Raw genomic sequence first — 12,596 nt, 5'->3', positions numbered from 1 at the left:
TACATTTAATAGTGGTAAACATATTGGTCCATCACGTTGTCCCATTTATCTAAAATTACCATGGTTGGGTCCTGATGGCCTTCATATTGTTAAAAGGATTTCTTCTGCTACTCAACGTTGTTTTCCAGCTACTATGCTTAGAGTAGTTTACACAACTCGAACCTTTTTCTCTTCTTTTCGTAAAGATGTTTTGCCAACCATTCAAAAGAACTCTGTTGTTTATAAATTCGTTTGTCAGTGTGGAGCTGACTACGTTGGCAAAACATCCCAAAGATTAGAAATGAGAATATCCCAACATATCCCTCGGGATATTCGACTACACCAGGTTTCGAGAACATCCGGGCACTCCCAAGCTCATGAGTCCGCCATTGGCAATCACCTGTTGAGTATAAATAGGTGTGCCGATCAATATTCCGATGGGTGGTTTTCTGTTTTATACAGTGCTAGGTCAAACTATCATCTCAATATCATTGCGGCGTTAGTTATTAACAACTCTCGACCTAGCCTGTGTAGACAAAAGATTCTGAAACATCAGTTGGAGATATTCATTGATTTAAAACCACCTGAACAGTGAGAATTTTTTTTAAAATTTTTTTTAAAATTTTTTTTAAAATTTTTTTTTTTTTTTTTTTTCACTGTTCTTCCAACTGAAACCAAAATTCCCCTCTTCCCTCATTCGTTTTCTTAGTTTTTAATTTATCATTCTGACGTTTCCTCTTAGAGGGTCAGACGATAAGGCCTTAAGGAAATTTTAATTTCACCTGCCCATTTCTTGTTTTTTGGTATTTAAATTAAATTATGTTTCCTCTGAAATTTCTCCTTCCATTTTGCTGTACCAAAAATTTACTTACATATATATATATATATATATATATATGTATACAACATGGCAAGAAAGAAGAAAAGAAAAAAAAGAAAGAGCACACTGAAGATGGAGGATACTTCTGAAATATATTTGTGATAAATTTCAAACAAGTAAAATATTTGTTTATTTTCATAATATTACGTTGTGATTTAGTTTTCAAACGCACTTGATGCGTATTTTATTTTATTCAAATTAAAACAACGTTTCGATATGAACTCTCATTCTTTGACGTTGTTCTCGCGTTGCCCACGCACAGTTCAAACATTTCAGAATATAACCGCTAGATACAACGCGTGGCTCTTTATAAACAGACTTCTTTCTCCAGATTTACAACATGGCAAGGAATAAGAAAAGAAAAAAAGAAAGAACACACTGAAGATGGAGGATACCTCTGAAATATATTTGTGATAATTTCAAACAAGTAAAATATTTGTTTATTTTCCTAAGATTATATAATGGCATATTTCAAAACAACAATTCCACAGGAATCGGAATCGGAATTGTACTTGATATCGGAATCGTTAATCAACATTTTTTCTGGAATTGGAATCGGAAAAAATTTAGGAATCGTCCCAACACTAATGAGAATAATGATAGAACAAAAATAATTATTAAAAACTAATAGGACCCAGTAACAGGCATTGCCCAGTGTTAGTATCCCCCCACCCGTGTACTCCTATTGTTGCTGTTGTTGTTGTTGTTGTTGTTGTAGCCCAACCAGCAACCTCCTCACGTTTAGAATGGCTTTTAGAATGGCCACCACCAACATCCCAATGTTAAGAACAGCTTTCGGAATAAATACCCCCTTTTGTGAGTGGTGGAGGGGTTGGACATTTTATGTTATTTTGTACAGTTGTACAGAAATATATTTCACGGCAAATTAATTAGGTTTGTGACGTATATGCATTTACAAATAATTAAAAGTATCTAAATTACACTTCGTAGGTATCTTTCAAATATACATAAAAGCAAACTACAATTGTATTCGTGTTTGTGACCTATGTGGGTTCATAAATAGAAGCAAAACATTTAATATTAGTTATTTGTCTTGCGATTAAATTAAGCAAACCCCTATGGAAACGTGCAAATAGCATCTAAAACCCTGTCGAGCAGACAAAAAATGTTATTAAAAAAAAAACGAAAAAATTACCAGCAGTTCCAAGACGCGAACGTGGAACATGGAACGCAGAATGCTAAGTGAAAAAGGAGGTGAATTAGCCATGATAAATTGTCCCTTTAATTGGCTTTGAATTAACCTTTATAATGCGTGACCTTAATAAAAATGTAATACGGTTGATCTCCCTCTCTCTCTCTTCCACTCTCTGTATCTCTCTATCTCTAACTGTCCCTCCCTCCCAATCTCTCTCTGTCTTTCTCTCCCTAATCGAGTAAACGCAATATTATAATTACCAAGCAAAGGAAAAGTAAAAAAAAAAAATCAATTATTATGTTTTACGTTTTAGCTAAATGGAGACACGAGTAAAAAGAAATATGTAGAAATAATGGAGATGGGAGTGAGTGGAATGAGAAGCAGTTTCACGTAGCTGTGTAATATCTCGGGTGTCCGTTGATGATGAATGACTATAATAACAACATGAATGTGTTAATTTAATAGCAGACAAGTCCAGAAAAGCAAAGTTAGTGTAGCTAATTAATAAGTAGTAAATGTAGAGCAAAATCTTCTAAAGAAATGGATATGTATAAAAATGGCGGCGTGTCTTAAAGTGGCAAACCGTTCGTTTAATGCTGTAAGAAGCAAATAGCAGAATATCTACTTCTCAGCCAATCATCTAGGCCGGATTTCAGCAAGGGAGAAATTAATATTTGTGTAGATGAAAAGTGGTAAGAGTATGCGATGTGTATGAATTTAGTAGCCAGTTAATGATGGCATGGACACAGGAAAGAAGGAAAAAGTATAAATTCACGTGGTGAAGAATGATGTCTAAGAGGACTTATGGAATAGGGGGTAAAATTAGAACTATTCCGTAGGTTGTGACGATGATGATGTTGCCCCTAGGAATAAATGTAATGCTTTAATATTACAAATTAATGTCGTTCTATAGTTAATAAGGTAATGGCTAATAGTGTAAACGTAATAAATTTATATGTGCCATCTATAGTTGTAGCTCTACAGTATTTTGGTCCAGAGGGGTAAAACTGTGCCTCTTTTATTATATATAGGGATGGGAAGAGAAATACAACTGCATTAGGTGATTGGATGAGGGAACTACATAAGAAGAGAAAAGAATTTGAATTGAAATGGTCAAAGCTAGAAAGTTTAAATCAAAAAGATGTAATCTATGTTTACTTGAAGCATACCACATAGTGAATTCTAAAGAGGAAATTTTAAATAAAAAGTTAGATGTTATACAAAGCTGTCTCCATAGAAATAAATTTCTGTCATCACGCCTAAAACCTGATTAAAATAAATTTTAAAAAGGAAAGATTTACAGAGTATATTGAGAGTGAAATGTAAGTGTGGAAAGAGAATGTTAAATTTAATACTAAGATTTTGGAATGGTGCAATGAATGAATAAATTAGTAGATTATTGACTTAAAATATAGAAACAAAACTAATTATAACTTAAATAGAAGAAATACAAGTGATTTTAATTTTAATAATCGTTATGGGTAATAAAACAACAATCGAGTAATTTCAATAACACAAGAAGGAAAAACATATGACATTAAATAACTGCAAGCTATGGAGACAAACAGATTTGGATGGATTAAAATAAATTTAATCAAAATATAAAGTTGAAGGAAACAAAGTGGAAATTAAATTGAGATTGTTCTAAAGAGAAATGTATACATGGAATGTTATAATTAAAATGAGACATATAAAAACATATAAAAATGCTATCCCAAAATGTTTTAATTTAGAAGGAATCAAATCCAAATTTAAATCCAGTTAAATTCCGGTTGGAAAATTTTCAACACAGTTGAAATTATGGAAATTGTTTTTTTCGGTTAGTGCAGTAGTCTAAAGATAGGTTGATCCACAGTTGAGTTAATTTGAGAAAAAAAAATAATGGGTGTGTACATTGTAAAGGTAACCCTTTTTTATCGATGAAATTTTAAAAGATTTTTATGTCAAATATTGGTACTGGTACATATTGTGAGCCACACGAATCTCATTGGTATCACGGTGATAATTTCTCATATAAAAAGACGGCACATTATTACAAAGAAAACCACCTGACTAATTATTAAATAAAAACTTATATAGAATGTTATAATTAAAATGAGACATATGAAAATATATGATAAAAATGCTATACCAAAATGTTGAAGCAATTGGACCAGTAGTTTTTAGATAATAGGTAAGTAACAAACATATATTTGCATTTTTATTTATATACTAGCAGGGAGACCCGACCTTGCCTGGGATTGAATGATGATCAACGAATATTTCACATGCAGTAACTTAGTCCAAAATATATGTTATTCTACATTGCACTCTAAAGAACCTACTGTTACTTTTATGAAATTATTTTATATAAACTTCTTTCCAGTTCATGACACAAAACATTAAGAAATTTACTTGCGGGATTTAAATCTACAGATCACGTCGTGCAAAAAGAAAAACATGTAAATTTTCAAGTCTTAAAAAATTCTTTGCAGTTAATGAAAAAAAATTAGGAAATTTGCATGCGGAGTTTGAACCTACACAGACCATGTCATGCAAAGAAAAAACAAAAAAAAAAAAAAAAAACATGCTATCAACTTGCCCACAGTAGAATTTTCATGGCCCATTGTTCTATCATTGTTGCTAAGCGACGACATGGAAAAATGGTTTTACCAATGATAGATGAATTAAAATAACAGTTTTGAAATCTGTTCAGCCATTATGGGGTCTATAAGGAACGAACTCACACACGCACACACAGGCAAAGTTGCATCTATATAATTATATATATATATATATATATATATATATGTGTGTGTGTGTGTGTGTGTGTGTGTGTGTGTGTGTGTGTGTGTGTGTGTGTAAGATAAAAAATAAAAAGAACGACAAAATAAAGGGATAGAAAAAAAAAAAACTTAAATGGAATGTGTCCCCCCCAAATAGTTCCAACTCTAACCGAAGGTTTCTCTGCTTGCACAAAGTAGGGGCGTGGGCAAGCGCCTCGAGGAAAGACAGGTGGAACTTAGTGCGTTCTCTGTGCAAAACAAAAAAACACTCCAGAGAGAATGTAGAACCGCAGTCCCTTTCATCTACTAGGTGTTTTCTAATATCCGATTTTACTAATTGGGAACCCCTGGAAATAGGCTGATGATCCCGGATGGAACGAGGTACATGCTGGGCGATTCTAACTTCAAGACGCTGGGTCGTCTTGCCTATATAGACAGTTAAACAAACTCGTCACCTAAAACCTGTAACACTAAACAATGTTCCAATATTATGTATGCATGTCCCCCCTCTCTCTCTCTCTCTCACTCTCTCTCTCACTCTCTCTCTCTCTCTCTCTCTTGAAAAAGAGAATTGTATTGTAGTGAAAACAGTTGAAGTTGGAACAGTGAACGGGACGGATCGTGTGCCTCGATGCTTATAGCAGTTTTGGGTACAATCGCAGTCAACGACGGTCGAAATTGGGTCTGGAATTTAAAATGCTCCTTAAATAATAAAAATAAAATAGTATTATCTATATATATAAAAGCGAAAATGTATGTATGTATGTATGTATGTATGTATGTATGTATGTTTGTGTGTATGTTTGGATGTCTGCTAAAGACTTTCGATAGACGCGACGAAAATTCACAAACTCGGTATCACATCGAAGGTCCATCCTTTGCTCAAAAAATATCGAAAAATTGGCCAAAAACGTTAACTTTTTCACCCCGAAATTGACAATTTTCAACAGGGGGGGATCAACAAAAATGGTCCTCTCGTGACAATGACCGATTCTACGTATACGTCAGATGACGTCGTGACCTGGTTTACTTTAAATAGTTGAAAAACCGAACAAATTTTATGTACTTCGCGTTAGCTCAGTTGCTTAAGGCCTTGGTTCATTATCTAAACGTTTTGAGTTTGAATCGTGGTGTGAGATGTTGTTTTTTTTTCGATTTTTAAAAATTTTAATATCGAAACAGGCTTATTTAAGCCATTTTTCACGTGTTCGTTTTCCTCGTTCGTTTGCCTTACGTTAGTTTTTTTTGTGCTTTTTTCCCCACTTAGTGTTAACGTTGTTTTCTTTTTTACTTCGCTTATAACAAACAAACCTACGTCATCGTTGTAACACTTGATGACTTCCGGCTGCACACCTGTCAATTTGGTTCTTAAATAAATTCAAACATCTTTCACTAACTCATTCTGGCTGGCTGATTTTATTTTCAAACTTCGCCTCAGGGCTTCGGGTTCGATCCCCCCCATCCGGGTTCTTTTTTATTTAATACAACACACCTCCAAATACCGGGGACCCCCCCTCGCTAGTCTATATATATAAAAGGGAAAATGTATGTATGTATGTTTGTGTGTATGTTTGGATGTCTGCTAAAAACTTTCGACAGACGCGACGAAAATTCACAAACTCGGTATCACATCGAAGCTCCATTTAAATATTGAACCAGTGTTATTTAAGCCATTTTCACGTAACGTTCGTTTTTCTGGTTTTTTTTTACTTTGCTTATCCACCTCCGACCACACAGCCAAAAACACCCGGGTACCCACTGATTTTTTAAATTTTGATATCGAAACAGGCTTATTTAAGCCATTTGTCACGTGTTCATTTTTCTGTTTTCATCGTTCGTTTGCCTTACGTTAGTTTTTTGTGTTTTTTACCCGCTTAAGTTTTAACGTTGTTTTCTTTTTTACTTCATTTATAACAAACAAACCTGGTCATTGACGTTGTCGTCGTTGTCGTCGTCGTAACACTCGACGACTTCCGGGCGCGCACCTGTCAATTTGGTTCTTACTTAAATAAATTCAAACATCTTTCACTAACTCATTCTGGCTGGCCGATTTTATTTTCAAACTTCGCCTCAGGGCTTCGGGTTTGATCCTACCCCGCCCCGGTTTCTTTTTTATTTAACACCACACACACCTACAAACACCCGGGCAACGCCGGGTACCTCTCGCTAGTTTTTATAAAAAAAATAGATGCCCTGTCGCTTCTTTTATACAAGTGTTCAATTGCCGCAAAGCAGTACCTGTTGTCATTAACAACAATAAACATGCTGCCTGGAGACTGGAGACAAGATGCACCAACAAATGTAGCCGATATCAAATCACTATCCAGTTCCCCTACTCCCCGGGGAGTTAATCCTCATCCCCCCTTCACTCTCCACATTAAAAAACGGCCTTGTGCCAAATTTGCTCAGTGGGGATGAAAATAAATACATCACATCAACCCTAATGACCCATCGTGGATGTAAGGAATGTCCATTGTCTATGTGCCTATCGTTTTTTCCCCCTTGGGGAGCGTGTTATCGTGACGTAACGACAGTTCCAGAAACGTTCCTGTGACAAACCAAGTTACTCATCCCGCCAAACGATAGTAGCATATCGCTACACATTCATTAGTATGTTTCAGTCAACTAGTTATAAATGTTGCTTTTGTTAGTGACTTGCATAAATCCTCTGAAATAAATAAAGAAAAAGAAATACAGTACCAAATAATGTAAACAAAATTTTTGTTTATTTTCGTTAAAAGAAAATAAATAATTTTTTTGTGTGCGCCAAGTTGGCAAACGGTATAAAAGAAGGAATGGAGAAAGAAGGTGAAGACTTGAGAGCGTGAGAGAAAAAGTCTTACTATGTGTTGTGGCGAAGTGAGAGAAAAAGAAAGTCCAGCAATGTTCTTTGACGTGCGAGAAAAGCTGTCATTTCAGCTACTGAATTTCACTCTGCGAGCTTGGCTGTTGGTGTCGGTTATTACTTTCTCTCTGACGAGAGAAGCTCTCTGTGCCTTTTATATTTTTTTTAGCGGCTGCAAAAAGTAAGGGTTTTAAATCCCTGCCCTGATTGGTTAAAAATTCATATTTTTGAAAAAACAAAACAAAAAAAACCAAAAAAAAACCCAAAAAAACAAAAAAAAAAGTGCTTTCAGCTACGCTGGCCATTTTTCAAGCGTCCTGTTTTTTGACCCAAGAGGTTTGGTGTGGGTTAATGTTGTAATTCCCGCGCAAATTAATTTATAAATTTTAATGTGTGCGCGAGAAAAATAAGAAACAGCACATAATAAACAAAAAATATCGTAAAAATTGAATTTAACGTGAAGATACTATGCAAAAAAATTAAAATAAATAAAAATAATAAATAAAAATAAAAATAGACTTTTAAATTTAATAATTAATTTCTATGACAAACCAGGTAACTCATTCCGGCAAACGATAGTAGCATATCGCTACACATTGATTAGTATATTTCAATCAACTAGTTATAAATGTTGCTTTTACAAAAGTCCAGTCCTAATGGCGTCTCTAGTTATTTATCATTTGTTGACTGAAGCATACTCATGAATGTGTTGTGATACCTAAATATTTATGCAAAAATAAAAAGTATATTTTGCTCTACTTTGGTATTGAGCATTCTTGTATGAACTTTATTACAGTTCCAGCAAAGCAGTTCCTGTTACCATTTACCTCCGCATAATATTAATCTGGAATAATCTATCTATATCTATAAAAGTGAGAATGTGTGTGTGTGAGGACACTTCTCAACCTATATACTCGCCGATTTTTTTATTTACAAGCTTGAAATTTTGTGGCACAAGGGCTAGCCCCTCTTTTGGGAGCTGGGGGCTTCTACATTAATAAACCTTGTGTCTAACTTGGCCTGCACTTATGTGGAGGCAAACACACACACATTTCAGTGCGGACACATTTTTTTTAAAAGGTTAGAGCATGTTGCTTGGGTTTGAATGACAGGTGTTATGAAACTTTTAGTGGTGTCAGAATCATTCAAGAAAGGTCAGACTTACACGCGGATATCTGAATTTGAAAAACAAAGCATTGCGTGAAACGCATATTTCTCTTCTTTATAATTTCATTGTTGTAAAAACAGTTGAAGCTTGCACCCCATACGCAGAGGACGTGAGGACATGGTGCGCACACAATGGGCCGACTAATATGCTTCCTACTTGTTAACTGTTTAATAAATTATATATTTTTATAAAAATGCATTTGTTCGCTATTTTTGTACAAGTGTTCGATTTCAGTATGCTGTTCCTCCTATGAATGCGGCGACAAAAAGCTGCCTGTAAGGACGCAATGAACACACAAGATGCGACCCAGACAGTTATTGCTGACGACATATCGACCCGTTTTTTGTTGATGTTTCGAACATGTGTCTATCATTAAATATCGTTGGATATCGTTTCTTCCCCGGGGAGCTGGTTGTGTTCCCAAGACGTTCCTCAACGAAGTAACCCTCTCAGAGAGGCGATAGTACCATAATTTAGTATATAGGGGATTCAGACATGTTGAAAACTTTGTAATCCGTTTTCATCCAGCAAGAAAGGGTTGCTAAGGGGTCAAAACTGAAAAATTGGTATGGAGGGTTGTCAGATTTTATCTGTTTGCAAATGTTTCACGGATGTTGGAATGCTGCGCGTCTGGAAAACAGGACAGCTTCTTTATGTTAAGAATAAATAGGTTTAGAAAACACTTTTTATAGATCATGTCAAGCTGGTGTAATGGTTATCGTACTTGACTCACTGTCTTTAGGTTTTGGTTTCGATCTCAGCTCGAGTATTTTCTTCTTTTTTTTTACTTACAAGAACTGAACTGTTTAGAAAAAAACATAATACTCGCATGCACATGACACAGTTTCTGTATGAATTGAAATATGATATTTATGGGTATTTTATGACCGGGCAACGCCGGGCGACCTGCTAGTATTATATATATATATATATATATATATATATATATATATATATATATATATATAAGGAAAGAAATGAAATCAAAAGGATGTAGTGCTTACCTGATATACGCAATGGTAAACTTCAATCTAATAAAAATATCATTATTTATATATAAATAATTTAATCCTGGCTGAATAAAAAAGCTCAATACACACATGATAGAGCGTAGATTATAAAAGAAAAAAAAATTAAAACTGTAAGTTGAAATTTACAATCAAAATTTATTGTTCAACTGAATACTCCAAAAAAACAATTTTCAAAGTCCTTATTCCGCGGAGTTTCAAATAATGCTATTCTTGCTATTCTTCTCATCAGATGACAGAAAGAAATCAGCAAATTATATTTGTAGCAATGCTAAAATTTGCTGGTTATGGCATTAAGTAAAACCGCAATTCATTATTGTCATAAATTGCAAAGAAAAACGTGTGAAAAATGTTGGATTTGAAACTCTGCGGAATAAGGACTTTGCAAATTGTTTTTTGGAGTATTCAGTCGAGCAATAAATTTTGATTGTAAATTTCAACGACAGTTTTAATTTTCTTTCTCTTATATATATATATATATATATATATATATATATATATATATATAGTGGATATATTATGGTATGGGTTCTTCAGAATTGTCTGATCTATTCCCTGCTTCCTTTGTTCCAGCTCATATGACTCGTTGATCTAGTGGTCTTCATCAATTCGCGGCTTTTTATGAACTGCAAGACTGTGGAAACCTCTTTTTGCTGACTGTCTTCCTCCCACTAATAACCTTAGTCTTTTCAAGACTAAGACCGATAAGCATTTTCTGTCTTTGCGATAATCACCTTTCATTCTTGTTAGCTCCTTACATCAACTGGCTTCATACCTTGTCAGGAGCAATTTCCATAAAAAAATTGCTTGTTCTTCCTATCAAACTCGCATAATCTACCTGCATTTCGTAAACGGTGTAGATATTTTATGATTGGCTCATAAATTTCTTGCGTCATCGACATCAACTTCATTTTGTCATGAACAAGCGTTTCTTCAGTCTCATATTTCTTGTTATGGTTTTACTTTTCTTTTTCTTTTTTTTTTTTTGAAAATCATGTCTTCCAGATTTATTGGATGAGACTTTCGTTATCACCTTACATCTGTCATTTTTTTTCTCTCCTCCTGTTTTTATTTTTTTTTTTTTAAGTTTTTAATCTTTTAGTTCTTGCTCTCCCAGCAAAACATTGTAACCAAATATCAACAAGATTGAAATCCTCAAGAGACAATCTGCAACGCAATTCTTATAAAGTGAAATATTAGCAGTGATTAGTTGCTAGTCAAGTTTCCTCCATATTTCGATCTATCTAGATGAGATCGTATGATATTTAACTGAACATCTATAATATTATATACTAGCAGGGTGACCCGATATTGCCCGGGATTGAATGATGATCAACAAATGTTTCACACTCCCATATTTTTATTGTCATCAAAATCCATGAAATTGCCCATTTTTCAATCAAACTAATTGATTGCCTGCTCTAGTCGGGGGACCATCACGGTGCACGGGGAGAAACCTTCACAGTGACTTAGTCCACTATACATTGTAGTCTACATTGGTTGTTTTGTTTTGGTTAGGACAATTATTATTTTTGGTAACCAGAATGCCCCCTTTTTGCCTACTTTTAGGGGAGCTGGTTTTTACTCCACATTAAAAACGGCCCTGTGCCCAATTTGCTTTGGTGGGGTTGGTTGGTTAGTTGTTTTTGTTTTACGGCATATCAACCCTTTTCAGGTTATTTAATGCCGAATCTAGTTATTTTGAGGAACGATTTTTAATGGAGTATATTTGTTTTTTAAGTCGGATTCTATTTAACCCATAGTCGGGACCCTAACAGGTACTACCACTCCGGCTCAGAGTGGACCTGGGAGCAATGGCAATTAAAGGGTGGCTCCACACTCCCCAAGCCCTGCAAGCTGTGGCCTCACCATCGGATATAGTTTTAGGTCATATCCAGGACCTAGTCTACATTGGACTGTAGAGAACCTTCTGTTGATTTTATAAAAATTATTTTTATATATATAATGGCTTGAATTAAAGTTTAAAATGCAAAAGTCAAGTATCATGATTCAATTGTGCTCTAAACAGAAACATTCATTTTGCACGCACCCCTGTCATATCAAAGAACATACTGTTGATTTTATAAAGGCAAAAGGCTCCTTCAGTCTTAACAGACTATGGATATCCACCGCAGGAGTGCCTGCATGTGAAATTTTTGTGGCAAGAGATGCGCAGTCTCCAACCACACCTCTCCCGAGTTGACATTGTTAAATAACAGTGGCAAGTGAAATATATAGTTTAGCCACTCTGATGAGTCATAGATGATGAAACACGTGTCAGTGGATAATTATATTTTATATATATGTGTGTGTGTGTGTGTGTGTGTGTGGTCACGAATAGGCTCCTATATGGTTGACTGTTTTAAAAAGCTGATTACATATAATGATAGAAGATGTATCGAGGATCAGGAATGGGTATGTTTGATCTGGCAGAACGGTGGTTCATAAAAATCATGGGGTCTGCATTCGCGCCTGGCCCCCAAAGTATGGAAATAAAAAATGAAAAATAAAACGTTTACAAGGGTTTTTGATATAGATGTACTTTTATACACCAATTCATATCAGATGTCGGTGTGATTCTTGCCTAAACACAAAGACACTCCAAAATGGCATTTACCAAAGCCACGAACCATGCCACATACTAATTAAATGTTTCATGTATGTTTTTTTTTTTTTAATTATTTTGAGCCCGTGCTAGAGCAGGTATCTCTGCTAATAATCAATAGTTAGTAAAGCAGTTTTAGTATGAAAACTGCTGTTTCTGGTTTTATATAT

The sequence above is a fragment of the Euprymna scolopes genome, chromosome 25 (genome assembly GCF_053919585.1).
Source record: "Euprymna scolopes isolate OS-2025 chromosome 25, ASM5391958v1, whole genome shotgun sequence".
NCBI lineage: Eukaryota > Metazoa > Mollusca > Cephalopoda > Sepiida > Sepiolidae > Euprymna > Euprymna scolopes.
The sequence above is the reverse complement of the archived record's forward strand: the minus strand, read 5'-3'. Positions refer to the sequence as shown.